Genomic DNA, 17,769 nt, shown 5'->3' on the forward strand with positions numbered 1-17,769 from the left:
TGCCCCCCGGCCCAAGCTTCGAACGGACGAGGCACGCTTATTCACTCGAATCTTGGGCCGACTCTTCAATGCTAAAGATTTCGCCCAAAGCCGTCATTTCCCGTAAATCGAGACGTTCCGCAGGTACACGGTCACATAAACCCCTGACACTTTCCACTTAGAATTCAATGCAAGAACGATTACCGAGTGTAGCACTCGATTAAGGCATTTCGTTTCCCATTTTATTGGTTCAGTTCAAATAATCTTTATTTCAAACTTTTTCAAATTTCATTCTTGCCTTTCAGAGAAGAACTCGGAGAGAAGAAACCCTAAGATTGATCATCCTTCTATTTACACAGCAAAACTCCCAATTCTCCCAATCATGTCTTCACGTTCATCTCCCAAACCTGTGGATCATGAAGGATACAAAGCTGCATATGAATGCATACGCAAGTCATTTTACATTCCAGATAATGTCATGGTCCGAATGCTCTTGGACGCTGAATTATGGGAATGGCGATTCAAGGATGTGGTCAAGCCCAGCAAGATCGTCATGAGCCTGAGACAGATAGAGTGGCTTCATTTCCCTCTCCCTGCTCTGTTAGTGCAAATAATTTCAAACTTCAGAGCTCACATTTCTCAATTTCTTCCGAACGCTATTCAATCCATAGTTGGCGCTCAGATGATAGGAACTCTTAGGAATGTCGACATTCAATCGGATGATATCTACGCATGCTTTAATAAGTTGAATAATAAGGCGATAGAAGGTAAACCCTGGAAGACCTTCTATCTTTCCCCCAAAAAGGACCGAGCAATCTTCACTGATTTTGACAGCTCCCATAGAAATTGGGATAAATACCTCTTCGCAATTGGAGGAGTGTGGTATCCTGAATTTCTGCCTCAAGAAATTTTTCCCTTAGCCAGGGTTTTCATAAAAGGTGAGTCCTGTCTTTACTTTGTTCTTTCTCGCCTTTCGTGTAAGTATACTATGTCTGAATGATTTTCCATCATTCTGACCCTATGCGTCACTATTTTATGTACCAGATTTTGCGTGGCCTCACGTCAGCATGAGTCCCGTGTTGGAAAAAGCTTATACATGATCTTTATTTATTTTCATGTATATCTAATATTAAACAAATTAATACGAGATAGCCTAAAACATATTTCTAAAATTAAATTCAAAGAGAAACAAATAATATAATACTTACAGTATACGCAGCGGAATTAAGAGTCCTTCCTTCAGTTTCTCTAACTCTTGTATCCTTTCTGTCGCAGAGTATTATCAAGAAACTGAACTGATCTTCTATTTTCTTCACGATCTTCCAATGTATCCTTAGAACCACCTAGACTAGTGTGGGCAATTCTCAACACATGAGATAGATATAGAGAGACGAATAGAAAATAACAAAGTGGCTTAGAAAAGGACTTGTGTTTAGAGAGAATATAAAACTATCAGAAAATCTGACTTGTGACTTATCAAACTTCTCTTTTGACTTCTCTCTAAGCACTCCTTTTATAGACTCAATTAGGCCATTTAATTTAATTAAAAAATCAATAAAATAATAGCTATTTTGAAGCCCTAGGTCGAAATTATCATGGGCTATAGGCCTGTGAAATTTCCCATTTGATTATAAGCCCATTGGACTTAAAATCAAGGCCTGTATTATTTTCTATTGATTTAATTAATTAAATAATTATTTAAATCCTTTATAAAATTAATTATTTATAATTTGAACCTTGATTTAAACTTATTTATTAATTTAGATACCAATTTATCTTAATTAATAAATCTGCCATAATTTCTCTTTTCTTCTCAAAATTAAACAACTCTGTGAAACTATCCAAAATTGACCTGGTCAACTTTGATAATTCTAATTGATGATTAAATCAATTAATTGAGACTATCTAGATGATTTTATATAAGGTACAATGGGGACCATGGGCCTATGAAATCAAGCTCCAATAAGTTATCATAAATCTAACAAATAAATTTACTAACTTATTAATTCCTCGCGACTCCACTATAGACTTGGAATTGCACTCTTGAATTCATAGAACGCTCTATAACAAATATAGATACGCTATTAATTATCCATTGTTACAACCATAATTGTCACTCAATCCTCTATAGACGGTCTACAATGAGATAGGACTAAAATACCATTTTACCCCTCATTGTATTTTATCCTTAAAACACTTAGTTCCTTGTAAATGATATTTCAGTAAACTAATTTAATTACTGAAATGAGATCTCTATCATTTATCATCTTGAACCAAACTAAAAGGAAACCATCGTTTCACTTCTTCATCAGAAGCTATAGATGTTCATATCTATGATTAACACTCCCACTCAATTATACTACCGAGTTCCCAAGATGTAAGTATGGGCTAGTCCGTAGGGTAAGCTGGTAACGAACAAGTCAAAGAACTCAAATAATATAATCAGTTAGAATACTAACCACTCAGAATTGAGATTGAATTGACCTATGGTCAACTATATGATATGACTAGAATAGATAATACCGGCATGTTTACTTATCCTATCAACTGTCAATATCGGTCCTGTCCGATGTAACATATACACTCGATCTTATCTACTTTGCTAATGTTCTGGAAAGAACATAACACGATAATGTGTAAGTAGATCATATCGTAGATTGGCAAGCCAGTGTAAATCCGGTGCACTGACTAATCTTAGGACTAACTTATTTTGAACATATAATCATATTTATATTCCACTGTGATTACGTCACTATAAATAAGATTAGCTATATGCTCGGGATTTAATAGAAGTTTATATTAAACAAATAATCATGAAAATAAAACATGTGAGCAAAGTGATTGACCAAGTCAAAAAATGATTTCTATTCTTTTATTGATAATAAAATGAGATTACAAATAATTTGGGTTTTAATTAGGGCATAAAACCCCAACATCCCGAGCGACAGAGCCTGCTGACAGAGAATGGGCTCCTTCATGAGTCCAAAGAAAATACCATTAGCATCAGAGGTGTGATGAACCCCTACTGCATGCAAATCATGACTCGACTCTTCTTCATGGATCAAACCGATCTTGGTGCCATGCGGGTTAGGTCACAGAAGGGCGACATGTCCCTCGGCAAAATCACGGCTACATGTGCGAGGTAGTTTGGAGTATTTTTTAAGAAATCTCCCCCTGCTTCTTCGACTCTGTCGCTATCAAAGACTGAGTATGAAATGGCGTGTTCTGAGACCTTTGCTGCATGCGCCAAGCTGTATGCCCTGAATATCCGCACACTCTGGCGGGCTGGATAAGGGCCTAACTCGATCTGCCATGTGTCAGCAACCCGTCCGAGGTTGTTTATTACCGTCCCCTAATTTAACCAGCTCGAGTTGGTTAAACCATTTAGCTGTTCCTCGGAGCCATCGTATCGACTTGGTGAGGGCCACGAGCTAGTACCACCTTTAGCTCGAAGTGCCTCAGAGGCCTGACACCCCGACTATTTGTAAAGTCAATCACACAATATAAACGTGCACTTCCCAGACATCACGTGTCTTTTCCATTCCTGAATTCTCGGGCACGCATTATAAATGTGCGTATTCAGACATCCCACGATTGGGTTGGGCCAGGCGGCCCATTATCCCTCCTTACCTATTGATTAGACTAAACTTCACAGTCAGGTTTTAGGAATTAATCATCAATGTCACATAGATGACATGAGGGATAAAGTAGTAACAGGATGACCCCCTTTGCCAACCTAGGTATCCTCTCCCTATAAATACCAAGACCCTGGACATTGCTTTTTGCAAGAAAACACTCTGTAAGAAATACTTAAGAGATATCAATAATATTGCCTGGTGGACTAGAGGGATTTTAACCTTCGAACCACCTAAAAAGAAATGAGTGATCATCTTCCCATATATTATTTTCCCCAATCTAAAACATAGCCATTATATATATATATTACAGTTCACTAAGCAGCACTAATCCATCCCATTTACTCGTATAATTACCTGTTGTCAAAGAACCGTGTCAACAGTTTGGTGCTTTCGTTGAGAGTATTCAGAATAGTGCTGTCGCAAAAACCCGATCATGGTGGTTACTCGTTCGAGACATGGTAACGAAGCGAAGCAACATGATGGGCAGGAGGCCCACTGTAACGCCCTGGTTACCCCAGAACAGTTACGGTGAACGGTGAACCAGAAATTTGACCCGCTACCCGAGTCCTTTGGTTAAAAACGTGCTCTAAGTGTGATTAACAGGCTATGGTGAAAACAATAAAAAGGAAATGATGTATTTTATTAAGTACATAACTGCTCATGAGCATTTCAAAACGTTTACAAGTCATTTACAACTCAAAATGGTCACTATTGTTCAAATTTACAAACCTGCCGACCTAAGCGGAAAAATAGGGTAAACCCCTTAGTTCCTCTGAGAACTCCTTGGCCGTGGTGGTCAAGCGGCCGCATATGTACACATCACCACCTAAGCTCTCCACCCAAGACTGTGTGAGCTTTTCTTTCCCTTTACCTGCACCACATAGCACCCATGAGCCAAGGCCCAGCAAGAAAACACGATATAGCATGATATAATATCAACAATGATCATAATAATCACTCAGGACTATCAGTCCAAAACAGATAGGTGACAGTCGCAAAAGTCACAAAAGTGGGTACAACCCCCTCTAGCCATGTGACAAGCAGTCACCTGGGCCCTAGGCCCTGGCTCTAGTAACTAGTCTTAGACTAGACAAGCGCTTATAAGTTCATCGATCTTAGGGTCGGTCCAGCGTTAATGCCTTAGAGCCATTCAACGCTGATATCGATTAGATATAATCTTCATTTGGCCTTGCGTTCATGACGTTATGCCATTTCTGACTCTTAGGTCAGTATCCCTGACTAGTCAGTACATATACAATTATACAACATTTGCTAGCATTTAATAGGCAATCCATGTCCACATTTATCAATCAACATGACTCAATACGATTACGCATGTCATATATACACAGGGTGCAGTTTTCTTACCTCAGATTCGAGCTAGAACGATTAAAAGAACGACCCTTGAGAACGATAAACCTTTAGTCCTTTAGCGGTCACCTAATCATAACCCAATGGGACATCATTAATAATAATGATCAACATAGGTTTCCAAACCAATATCTAGCCTCCGGGACATCAATCCAAACTAATCCAAGTAGTAGGAACACTCCCAAGGCCTATAACTAAGTTCCCGGGGTCAAAACATGCAAACAGGCTGAAAACTGCCCAAGAGCCGCGGCCTTGGCACCTTGGGCCACAGCCCCCAGTCACACCAGGAGCAAGCACCGCGGTGCCCAACATCAAGGGTCGCGGCGCCCAGCGAAGGCAAAAAGGCTCCACCTGTTTCTTCGAGCTAGGGCCACGACCCCTAACCCAGAACCATCCCCAAACACGGTTTTCAACTTCCCAAATCCTCCAAAAACATGTCTAAACATTCCCAAATCATCAAATCAAAGTTCCCAAGCTTCCCAATGGCCCAAAACCATCAAAATCCAAGGCTCAATCGAACCAAAAACTCAACGATTTACAAAATCTAATTCAAAGCTTAGAAACTCGAAAAACTCAAAACTTAAACTTCGATTACCTTCAATTGGGTTGTTTTCCGTCAAATCCTTCGATTAAGAAGATTCTAATCTTTCCTAGGATCGCTATGCCTCGATCCTCGCTTGATTCCGACTCCTAGAACTCGAGATTTCTTCAAAAAGGCTCAAACGGTAAAACGAACTAACGAAAGGGAGAACAAGAGGTTTTCTAACGTATGTTCTATCTGATAAGCTACTTCAAGCTTAAGTAACCTCAAATAAAACCTAGTGCTCGGGACCCCAAAAAGACCCCTGGGGCATTATAGTCAAAACTTCCAGAATTTCATCCTGATCTCAAACTTCCAGAATTTGGGTGCGTATTGATAATGGAATCTCATTCACAAATCACAATATGCACCCAAATACACAAATATACCCTTAACGGGACAAATTATCAAAATATCATAATATTCAAATGTGGACGCACATGTACGCATATAACATCATATCATAATATAATTCACATATACATGCATATTATCAATTAATGGCATAATTAAGCAAGTATGGCCCTCCCGACCTACTATTCCCGCCATTAAACCACATCAGAGATTTCGAGGCATTACACCCACCATGCCGCCATATCCGATGAACAAAACCCCTAGGTCCAACAGCGACTGGGAAAGCAGCCTATGGGCTAGGGCGACACCGGGAGTTCGGCACCCTGGCCGCCAAATCCGAACCCGGATTTCCTGACGGCGATTGAGATGAAGAACATACAGTTGAGGAGTCAACTGTTAAGAGCAAACAAGCAAATCAAAGAAGTCTTATCCCGACTACCTCCTTTTACAATCGACGCTAATGTCAGAAAGAGGCAAGGTGGGGCTCATAAGTCCCGCCGGGATAACCGGTCCAGACCCAGCCGATCAGTGAGAGCCTCGACTCCGAGTTCTACCCCCATGTCACACCACCACCAGGAAACGGTGTTTGAGGAGTTTCCTAGGCCAAATCAGCACTTCAGCCGATCAGTCCGAACCTCAACTCCTAACTCGATTCCACCATCGAGCGCACCCAGAAGGGCCTGAGGTAGCTCGCGGAGGAGATCCGGGGAGGGCTCGCGAAGACAGCCTGCTCTGGCCAGCCATCCTGCACCACGGTCAGATTGCTGAGCGCAGGATGCGAAGGATGGTAGAGTGGAACGGCCGCGACCTAACTTGATCCACCCAGACGGGACTAGGATCGCTTCACCAGTTAGGCACCCCCTGTCACCAATAAGATACCCATCCCCTTTCTGTCCAGTTCGGGACATTCCGGCGCATGAGAATAGCAGGAGAAATCCTCCTTCCGCCGGTCCTTCCCATAGCAGCTGAGCGCGTGGGGAAGTCCCGAATCCTCACCCTCAGCAGCGGGCTCCGAGCTTTTCCAACAGAAGTTACTGGATGGGGAGCCACTGAAGTGGCAGATCAGGTGAAGACCTGCGCAATCGCTTGAGTTTAGCGCAAAGCCCTCGGGTCACCCCGAGGGCCGACCTTCGAGATCGCCTCAGCTCACAGAGGGGAGATCTGGATAGAAGTGGTAATCATGCTCATCGAGGGGATGGTCTTTCAGAAGTACGTGACAGTGGGAATGTCCTACCTAACCAAGCCCAAGCTTGGAGAGGCAATAACCCACCTAACGCTTACAATGGAATTGGAGTTGTTGAACAACGCCAGAACAACCAAGGAAGTAAGGACCAAACCCTAGAGCGTTTAGCTCAGATGGAGGAAATGATGAAGGAGCTCCTGTCGGACAAGGAAAAAGACGAATACGACTCGGGGGACGAACTCGAACTCTTCGCTCCCTGCATAACAGCCACGACATATCCACCAGGTTTCTGGATGCCCCACTTGTCTAAGTTTGATGGAGACGGAGACCCATCGGATCATTTGGGTATGTTCAACACGCTGATGATGGCCCATAACATCGGCCCTTAGCTAAGGTGTTTGATATTCCCTTCCACCCTGACTGGGCTGGTCAGGTAATGGTTCAAGCAGTGTAAAAAGAAATCCTTCAGCTCGTGGAAAACCTTTTCTGCTGACTTCAAGAGGGCGTTCCGGGCTTCACAAGCTGCCCACGTCAAAGCCGACACCCTGGAAAACATGAAGCAACAGCCTGAGGAACCCTTGAAAGCTTACCTGAGCAGGTTCGCAAATGTCGCTGCTCGAGCAAGGGATGCAGACGATAGTTACAAGCTTATGGCCTTGAGGACTGGAATCCTCGTTGGAGGCGGGCTATGGAAAGAGATACAGAGAAAAGGTGTCAGCACCGTGGATGAATTCCTGTACAAGGCCCAAGGATGGATAAACCTGAAAGAGGCGCGAGCGTCGGTCGCAGAAACCAGCCAGGCCCCAGATCAGCCCGTTGGAGTGGGAACGGATGTCGTGAAAACGACTTAAACCATTACACAGAATAACCAAGTGGGTGGAGGCAAGAGAAAAGGGAGCAGTGAGGGCGACTAGCACGGTCCAAAGAAGAACAAGCCCGTGGAAAAATTTAAGCCAGTCTACGCGATTTATACCGAGCTCACAAACACTAGGGAACACATTTTCCTAGCCAACTCTTCCCGCCTCCCCTGGAAGAAGCCGGAGCCTTTAAAGAACTAGAAGGCCAAGAGGGACCCTTCCAAGTTCTGTTGATTCCACAACGACATTGGCCACAACACTGACGATTGTAGGCATTTAAAGGATGAGATAGAGACGCTCATCAGAGCTGGGCCTTTGGCTCAATACGCGCGGAACAGAGTTCCTACCAGTCAACCAGCCCTAGAAGCTCCAATAAATCAGCCTGGGCTCTGGATAAATCAGGATACCCCTCCTCCTGTGATAGGGGAGAGATATCCACAATCTCTGGTGGCCCCCATTTGGCTGGCACGAGTAGAGGTGCTCAGAAGAGATATGTCAATGAGTTGAAGGCTCATAACAGAGTGGAATTCGTCCCGGAACAGCATCTACCCAAACAGCAACGACTGGAGTGGCAATCGATCATCTTCATCGAGGAGGATGCTAGCCACATCCAGTTCCCCCATAACGATCCCCTGGTCATGACTGCCCAACTCGCCAACCAAAGAGTTAGGAGGATACTGATCGATAATGGGAGTTCGGTGAACCTGTTGTTCCGATCGACGCTGGAGAAGATGGGACTATCCGTCACCGAATTGAAGGCTACCTCCATGATGCTATATAGATTTTCCAGAGAAGGTTCGGCGGCAATAGGAACAATCGAGCTGGTAATTACCTTAGGAGAGGGACCCCGGACTGTCTCTAAACTCCTCGAGTTTATGGTCGTCGATTGTCCCGCCGCCTACAACGCTATTCTAGGCTGACCTACATTGATAGCATTTGAGGCCATAACCTCTGTCCACCATCTCGCTGTCAAATTCCCCTCCTCCACGGGGATATGCACAGCTCGAGGAGATCAGCTCGCTGCCAGGAAATGCTATAGCATTTCCATGAAGGGAAAGTCAAGACCCGGGCAGCAGGAAACGACCATTCAAGGCGGGAATGAGGAATCTCAGGAAATAGTACCCATTCCTGAGATAGAAAAACCTCAGAGAGCCAAGGAGGGGGATATCACCTTGAATAATGATATCGATCCCAGGATAGGTGAGGATAGATCTGAGCTCCAAGCCATCGAAGAGGTGAGCATCGACCCACGAGACCCCTCGAAGGTGGTAAAACTCAGAAAAAACCTATCTAACGAAAGGAAGGCGAAGCTGCTTAGATTTATGCGAGAGAATCTAGATGTGTTCGCCTGGTCTCATGAGGATATGACTGGGATCAGCCCGGGTGTCACCATGCATACGCTCAACTTGGACAAGAGCATGCCTGCGAAGTAGAGGCGCCTAGGCACGGCCCGAGCTGAGGACTTAGAGGAGGAAGTAGCCAGGCTATTAAAGTGCGGCTTTATTCGCGAGGCAAAGTACCTGGTCTGGGTCGCCAATCCCGTTTTGGTCCCGAAGCCCAACGGGAAATGGCAGACCTGCATCGACTTTTCCGACCTAAACAAAGCATGCCCCAAAGACTGCTTCCCTTTGCCAAGGATTGATAAATTGGTAGGTGCCACGGCGGGACACGAGCTCATGTCTTTTATGGATGCATACTCGGGTTATAACCAGATCGCCATGAATCCGGCAGACCAGGAGCACACTAGCTTCATGACTCAAACTAACGTTTATTGCTACAAGGTCATGCCTTTTGGGTTGAAAAACGCAGGAGCTACATATCAAAGGTTGGTCAACATAATGTTTGCTAAAAAGATCAGAAAAAACATGGAAGTGTATGTCGATGACATGTTGGTCAAGTCAAAGACTGCCGATAACCATGCCTCCGATCTGGGGGAATGCTTTAAGATTTTAAGGAACTACGACATGAGGCTGAATCCCCAAAAGTGTACTTTCGGGGTTGCGTTAGGAAAATTTATGGGTTTCATAGTCAACACCAGAGGGATAGAAGCAAACCCCGATATGATCAGGTCGCTGGGCGAGATTCCATCACCATAGTCGCGAAAAGACGTCCAAAGTCTGACAGGAAGGGTGGCAGCCCTTAATCGGTTCATTTCTAAATCTACCGACAAATGTTTACCATTCTATAACCTGCTCCAGGGAAATAAAAAATTAATGCGAACTAAGTTTTCAAAGTTAATGTCCTGGATACGACCAGGTCCTAAAACTTAGAAGTCGGTTTAAATTGATTGATCGATGTTTTTCTTAAAAAGCACGAGATATCAATAAAAAATTAACGCGAACTAAGTTTTCAAAGTTAATGTCCTGGATACGACCAGGTCCTAAAACTTAGAAGTTGGTTTAAATTGATTAATCGATGTTTTTCTAAAAAGCACGAGATATCAATAAAAAATTAATGCGAACTAATTTTTCAAAGTTATTGTCCTGGATACGACCAGGTCCTAAAACTTAGAAGTTGGTTTAAATTGATTGATCGATGTTTTTCTTAAAAAGCACGAGATATCAATAAAAAATTAACGCGAACTAAGTTTTCAAAGTTAATGTCCTGGATACAACCAGGTCCTAAAACTTAGAAGTTAGTTTAAATTGATTGATCGATCGATGTTTTTCTTAAAAAACACGAATATCAATAAAAACACTAACAAGAACTAAGTTTTTACCAAATGCGTTGAAAATGAATAACAGTAAAGGTAAAAAATAGATTAAAGTGAAATTTGGGGAAACCAATTGTCTCGAGGAGAAAAAACCTCATGGTAGAAGATTACAAATAAAAAAAAAAGAAGGATAAAAAGTCCTAGGCCCCCCCAGGCCGCTCCGACGAGGTCACCCCTTTAGCATCCTGCTCGCCTGCAGCAGAAGTCTCTCCAGTCTCAGAGGGCGCCTCTTGTTGAAGTCGAGCCTTGAATTTCTCGAGGAAGGGCTCCCACACCTCCGGCGCCAGGAAGGAAAAATCACCATCCTGGTTGAAGGCCCAGCAATGATAAAGCATGACCTCCATGGAGGAGCTGGAAGATGCCCTCTCTGCCACAAGGGCGGCCTTGGCCTCCTCAAGCTCGACCTTAGCAGCATCCAAGGTGACCTGGGTAGCCTCGACCTCCAGTAGCTTAGCCCAGTTTGCCTCTAGGTTAGCCTGCGTAGCGACCAAGGCGGCCTGCGCGGCCTTCTCGCTTTCCTTGGCAGCCGTCAGGGCAGCCTTGGCATCTCGCTCTTGTTGTTGTGCAGACGTGAGAGCGGCTTGAGCAGTCTGGAACTCGCCCTTGATCTCGTCAAACTTGGCCTTGGACCGAGCTATGCTGCGGTGTAGAGCCAAAGCCGCCTGCAAGGTCAAAAGATAATAAGGCATGTGCTATAGAAAAATCAAAGAGAATTATTTATTAAATAAACTTACCGTGAGGGTCATCCCCAATGAAGACTCCATAACGTTCTCGGGGCTCCTCGTCTTGATCTCCCGTAAGTCCCTTGGGTGGTATTGTAGTAATGATCCACCGTATAGCTCGCGGTTTCATAAACCGTCCCTCGAAAGGCCTCAGGGATTTTCTCCAGGGCCTGAGTGTTAACCGGGATGCGCATAGTGGGAGTCGGAGCTGGCGGGGTCCCAGTTGGTGCCTTCAGTTCCTGAGTAGGGACCGGAGGTTGCAAAGGAGGTGGGGGCATCTTCTTTGCGGCGGCAGGGACCTGGCCCCTCCCCTTAGCGGGAGACTTGGAGGTGGTCTCGGGAGGGGGAGCTTTCTTGGTCAACCGGGGCTTCTGTACCAATGGCCTAGACGACCCGGGGGGAGGATTCCCCCTTGGAAAATGGATCGCAGAACGTTGTCCTCGGGCTGTGCCATCTCTTCGCTTGAAATAAAGACAAGGAGGCTTTAGTATATATGTAAGAATACTTGATCACAAAAAATCTAAGAATGTATTGAAAAGGTCCTACCCTCTGAGCTAAAGGAGGAATCTATTGCCACGACCTCCAGTCGTGGAGCTTCTACGGGGGAGTCTAAGATTATAACTTCACGGATGAGAGGGGGCTCTGGGTCCAGATTCGCCTCAGGACTGGACTCCTCTACATACTGCCTAAGCCCTGGAGCGACTACACCCTCCAGAAGGGAGGGCCACGACCTAAGGTTGGTCCCATACTCCTAAAAAAAGGCCGACCTAAAAGCCAGGGTGTTGTCTACTACTACAGTGCCCATAGGGTGGCCCATGTCATAGCGCAACACTAGTTGATCAACGCACTGGAGTATAGTTATGTTAAGGTCTGGGTCATTTTGATGACGATGTATGAGATGGCTGGGGTTAAACTTAGCAAGCCGTAGGTCTGCGGCAGCCCTGTCTAAGTGTAACACCCTCACTTATTTTAGTTAAAAACCATATTTGAGGTGTTATGTGTAACACCCTCACTTATTTTAGTTAAAAACCATATTTGAGGTGTTATGTTTTAAAACTATATCATAATTTATTTCTGCGAAAGTCTGGACATTTTTTTTTTTAAAACTTGAAAACTTATTTCACATTATTTACATTAAACATAAAGTGTGTCTCAAACATATTATACATAAGTATTAAATAACCCAATTTATTTTCAAAACATAACTTCACACTTTATTACAAACATCTCACTGATAACTGAAATAACCCACAAAAAGGTCGATGTGTTCATATGTACAAATCAGGGTCAGGACCATGCTTCAGTTCTCCTCATATCATTCACATATTTCTTTCTCTACCTGCAACACAAGACAACTGTGAGCCTAAAGCTCAGTAAGCAAAGTAATGCATGCAATGCTAATGATTACCCAATATCAATGGACATATACAACTTCTTTTTAAATTTTGGGCCCCTTAATATTGTGCACACTGTTTGAATTGGTCAATGCCTGCAGGGCTTGTTACACATATAATACAAAATCCCATGGGTTCTCCTCCGGCTAGCCTTCACCACAGTAGGGCACATTAAAAACCTTATTCCATCGTTGCCCCGTCAGGCTCAAGAGTTAAGGCGGCCACACACTGTGGTGTCAATACATATAACAATAACTCATATGGAGGAGAAATAAAAACGGAAATATGGCAAACAATATAATTGGTTCACTAAACCTAGCCCAAATTATTGGGCAGCCACTATAAGCCTACTATAGGCCTCCGTTTACACTTATTAACACTTTCATTTGCCTTTTCAAAACAGTGGCACTGAACTTAAACTTCTTATTACAACTTTCTTTTATGTTGCACAAAACTTGCAAAGGCATCATATAATTAATCATCATAATATCATGCATGGTCTTATATCATATAATAATTTACCATATCACTATTATGCCATGCATACAAATTTATGATGAAGTGTCACTGTATGTTAATACCACTTACTCACAAAATATTCATATAATGCATACTTTCACATAACACATAATTCTTGTGTTGCAGTTGAGTACTTTACTTACCTTTTGTCCACAATATATTTCACCGTGTAACAAGTGATGTCTTAGGTATTGATGTGCTTATCCTGACAATAGCATGGATTTCTCATCATAATGATGGCAGTAATACATTGAACTCTCATTTAAAAAATACCCATAAGACTTCATATCAAATTTCATACCCAAAACATGCCTAAAATGCCTTAAACCACCTAGATCGAGCATTAGATTTATCTTAGACATTTGGGGAAATTTTGACAGAGTTTCCCCTTAATTTTAGCTATCCTCAAATATCAAAATACACCAATAATCAACATCAATTAACCTGCCATAACCATATATCCCAAATACCAACATGATTCATCATAAAGTTATCATATACCGATTTTGATAAAATTCTTATCTCCTAGATCATCACCCAAATTAAATGAGTCTCCACATATATTCAAACATTTATAAACATATATACTCTCTTATAAACTCAATCAAATAACCAAAAATCATCTTGTACTCCAAGAACCCCAAAAACCTCATAAAACACAAAATTTCACTTACCGAGCAACTTTTCGGCGAAAACAATCTCTTCAAGCTTTTCTAAACCTCAAACCACTTGGAAACCCCAAGAAATATCTTAAAAAGGATAAAACACCATATATAAGTTCTCAGAAAAATTCAAAAACATAGTTTAACTTCCAAGTACAAGAACTTACCATAAAAAGGCTAGAACTAAGCTTAATCTACTTCTTTGGCTTTGCTTTCACTTGGATCTCCTTAGAATTTCTTCAAACCAGCCAAGAAATGGTTTTTGGTTTTCTTTTCTCTCTGTTTTTCAGAATAATGGTCGTGCAAAGTGATAAGGTTTGATGAAAATTCCTTATTTTCAATGATTTAGCCTTATTGTCAAAAGTTGACACCTTTCATCTCATCATTTCACCTTTTGACTTATGAAAACCTTATCACTTCAATAATTTCGACTTAATCATCTGCTAGGCCTATTATCCTTATGTGTAAAACACTCATACCAAACCTTAGGTCCATATGACTTCATACCCAATAGTTATGCTTACCCGATCGAGCGTAGCGCACTTATGCTAAGCTCGTTTTGACTTTGCATCAATACCACTGATTATGTATACCTCCCATCAAGAATTGATCTAATGGTTCTAAAACCATTTTTACATCATCAATGAGACCTTAATCATACCTCGATTACATTTGGTAAATCCATAAATACTCAATTTTACACCGAAATACTAGTAATCGACATTGTACTATTTTCCACTACTTAACCTATTTTGCCTTCTATATCTCACTTTCAACACTTAATTCCATGCCTTGTCCATATTTTTCATACTTTCTTATATCTTGAGCACATCAAACACCCATAAAAGACAACTCAAATGCCACAAGGTTAATAATATTGAGCATACATATAGACATCACATACACAACTTTTATACTTATACATGAAAACACTTATAAGAATATGCATATGCTCAAATTATACATATTGTATGATATGTAATGCAATGCAATCATGTGATTATTGGCTATATATATCAAAATAATGTGGGTGCTACACTAAGTCCTTAAACAAGTATGGGTTACCTTGGCCGGAGGGGCCGGCTGCTGCCCCGGACTGGATTCACTCTACATCGAGCCCCTGGGCGATCTCAAGAGCCCACTTTTGACGCACGAGCGGCACCTCGTCTTCCTCGTCCTGCTCATCGTCATCCGCAGCACCCCTCTCGGGGATGGGTGCCAACTCGCGAGCTACGGGGATAGCCCGTGACCTCCTTAAGGCTAAGGTCTGGCCTGGAGAGATTAACTTGCACGCCACCATTGTCTCATCAGACACGAGCTGGCGGTGATCTTTGTCACTTGGCAAGAGCCCCGCCAAGGTCTCATACTAACCCCCAAGGGTCTCTGATTTGGTTGTCTTCGCAAAAATGGCTGCACGGTGGTATTCATGTCAATACATATGAAATGAAATAAAACAGCGTTTCGATTTTGCGAAGCTGAGGTTAGAAAGAACTTACGAGGACAGTTGAAGTAATGATGCTCGCAGTTGCAAAACCCCGTCGACATAAAGAACTGGTCCTTGAAGTCATTAGGGTGGCTAAGCAACTCGATGAATGCAGAAGAGTTGGGAAAATGGGTCAAGTAGTAGAACCCGTCGCCCCGCCCTCGTTGATCCGGGCTGGCTTTGAGGCAGAAAAAATAAAGGATGTCCGCCGGTGTAGGGACCTCCCACTCCTGCTTTAGGAAGAGGTACCTCAGCCCCGCCAAAAGACGATATGAGTTGGGGGCAATTGGAAGGGGGCCAGCTTCACGTAATTCAGAAAATCCACGAAGTACTGGTCCAGAGGTAGGAAGGCCCCCGCCTTGAGGTCTTCGTCGCTCTAGGCCACGAGCTCCTCGTCGAGGGGCGTGGAACTCCTCTCGCCCTCGATGGGAGGTCGGGCAACAAGAGCTCCTGTCCCAATTTTGATATTATGGGATAGCAGGATCTTGTTGACCCTCCCTTGTGTCGTAAACTTCGTGACGATCCTCTCCGCCTCGAAGAAGGCATCAATTCCCACCTCGACCTCTTTCTCCACCACGGGGCTGAATTCGGGTATGGGGGACTCCACAGTGACCTCCTTCCCTTTGGATTGCTGGGACGACGATCTAGCCGCACTTCTTTTGGGCACGTTCCTCCTGGGTCCCATCAGATCGCCTAACGAACAAGAATGAGGAAAAACTTAATAGGCGATCTAAAAAAGCAAGAAAAACAAAGAAAAAAGAGCACGAGGAGAAATGATTTTCATATACGGGCTAAGGTAATCTCAGCCCGTGGTGTGTGAAGTTACGCGTTGCCGTGACCACGCGCCCACGTTTCAAACGGATCTATGATCTCCAGGGATCTTCGTGTCAGGAGAGGCAGATTATTGCTTGCCTTGGAAGGGAAGTTTTGAAAACAAAATCACCTGGGAAGCGTGATCCCTAAGCTACCCGGTTTTGCATCTTGAAAACCCCTTTACTTTCCATATTCCAAATAGACATTTCCAAAATTCTCTCATAAATTTACCCAGAAATCCCATAGTCATGAACATCACATTCCTAAACATGTTTCTAATTATGATCAATATGCCTAGAGTTGGAACCTACGCAGCAAAAACTCGCCAGAAACAACCTATTATTTATAACTAAGAAATAACTCTGCCTATCGAAGAAACAGGGAAATCTAAGCATGTATATAGACAGGAAACTTACAGTAGATTTTTCTAAAAGAGAGTTGCTGAAGGCATGGGGTTAGGAATCCTGGTTGAATCCTCGAAGCAGGACTTCTAAGATACTGCTGCGGCAAGAATGTGGGGGTCTCTGAGGTTGTGACTGGAAGAAGAACTTCTGAAACTCAAAAAGGAAATTTTTTCAAGCAAAAGTGACTAATGTTGAAGGTTGCTCTCCTTATATATACGTAAGAGACGGGAGGAAGCACGGATCGTTGGATCATCTCAATGCGCGATTTGAGGGTCATAACTCAGGAGGCGAAACGGCAGCAGAAAGGTGGCTAGACCATTTAATGCAAATCTTAGAATCCGAACAGTCTCCAACCACGACATTCCACGTGTCCGGTACCAATGTAGTGGACGAGACATGAAGAGTCGAGTGGGAAGTTTAAAAGCCCCCACCATGAAGATCAGAAGTGATGTCATAGGTCACGAGCAGGGGCTTGAGGGGAAAATGTACGCCCTGAATATCCGCACACTCTGGCGGGCTGGATAAGGGCCTAACTCGATCTGCCACGTGTCAGCAGCCCGTCCGAGGTCGTTTATTACCGTCCCCTAATTTAACCAGCCCTAGCTGGTTAAACCATTTGGCTATTCCTCGGAGCCATCGTATCGACTTGGTGAGGGCCACGAGCTGGTACCACCTTTAGCTCAGAGTGCCTCAGAGGCCTGACACCCCGACTATTTGTAAAGTCAACCACGCAATATAAACGTGCACTTCCCAGACATCACGTGTCTTTTCCATTCCTGAATTCTCAGGCACGCAGTATAAACGTGCGTATTCAGCATCCCATGATTTGTTTGGGCCAGGCGGCCCATTATCCCTCCTTACCTATTGATTAGACCACACTTCACTGTCAGGTTTTAGGAATTAATCATCAATGTCACAGAGATGACGTGAGGGATAAAGCAGTCATGGGATGACCCCCTTTGCCAACCTAGGTATCCTCTCCCTATAAATACCATGACCTTGGGCATTGCAAAGGGTTGGGGCTTATTTTTGTAAGAAAACACTCTGTAAGAAATACTAAAGATATATCAATAATATTGCCTGATGGACTAGAGGGA

The 17,769-nt window shown here is 43.4% G+C and overlaps 1 long non-coding RNA gene across 1 annotated transcript; it reads right to left on the minus strand.

Annotated features, from left to right (window-relative positions):
• Positions 1–12,470: 12,470 nt before the first annotated feature.
• LOC133834095 (uncharacterized) lies at positions 12,471–14,145 on the minus strand. The gene is made up of 3 exons (XR_009893306.1): positions 13,985–14,145; positions 13,454–13,515; positions 12,471–12,736 (listed from the first exon to the last, which is right to left on the minus strand). It is a non-coding gene; the product is annotated as an uncharacterized LOC133834095 (long non-coding RNA).
• Between the last annotated feature and the right edge of the window lie 3,624 nt (positions 14,146–17,769).

The sequence above is a fragment of the Humulus lupulus genome, chromosome 5, assembly GCF_963169125.1.
Source record: "Humulus lupulus chromosome 5, drHumLupu1.1, whole genome shotgun sequence".
NCBI lineage: Eukaryota > Viridiplantae > Streptophyta > Magnoliopsida > Rosales > Cannabaceae > Humulus > Humulus lupulus.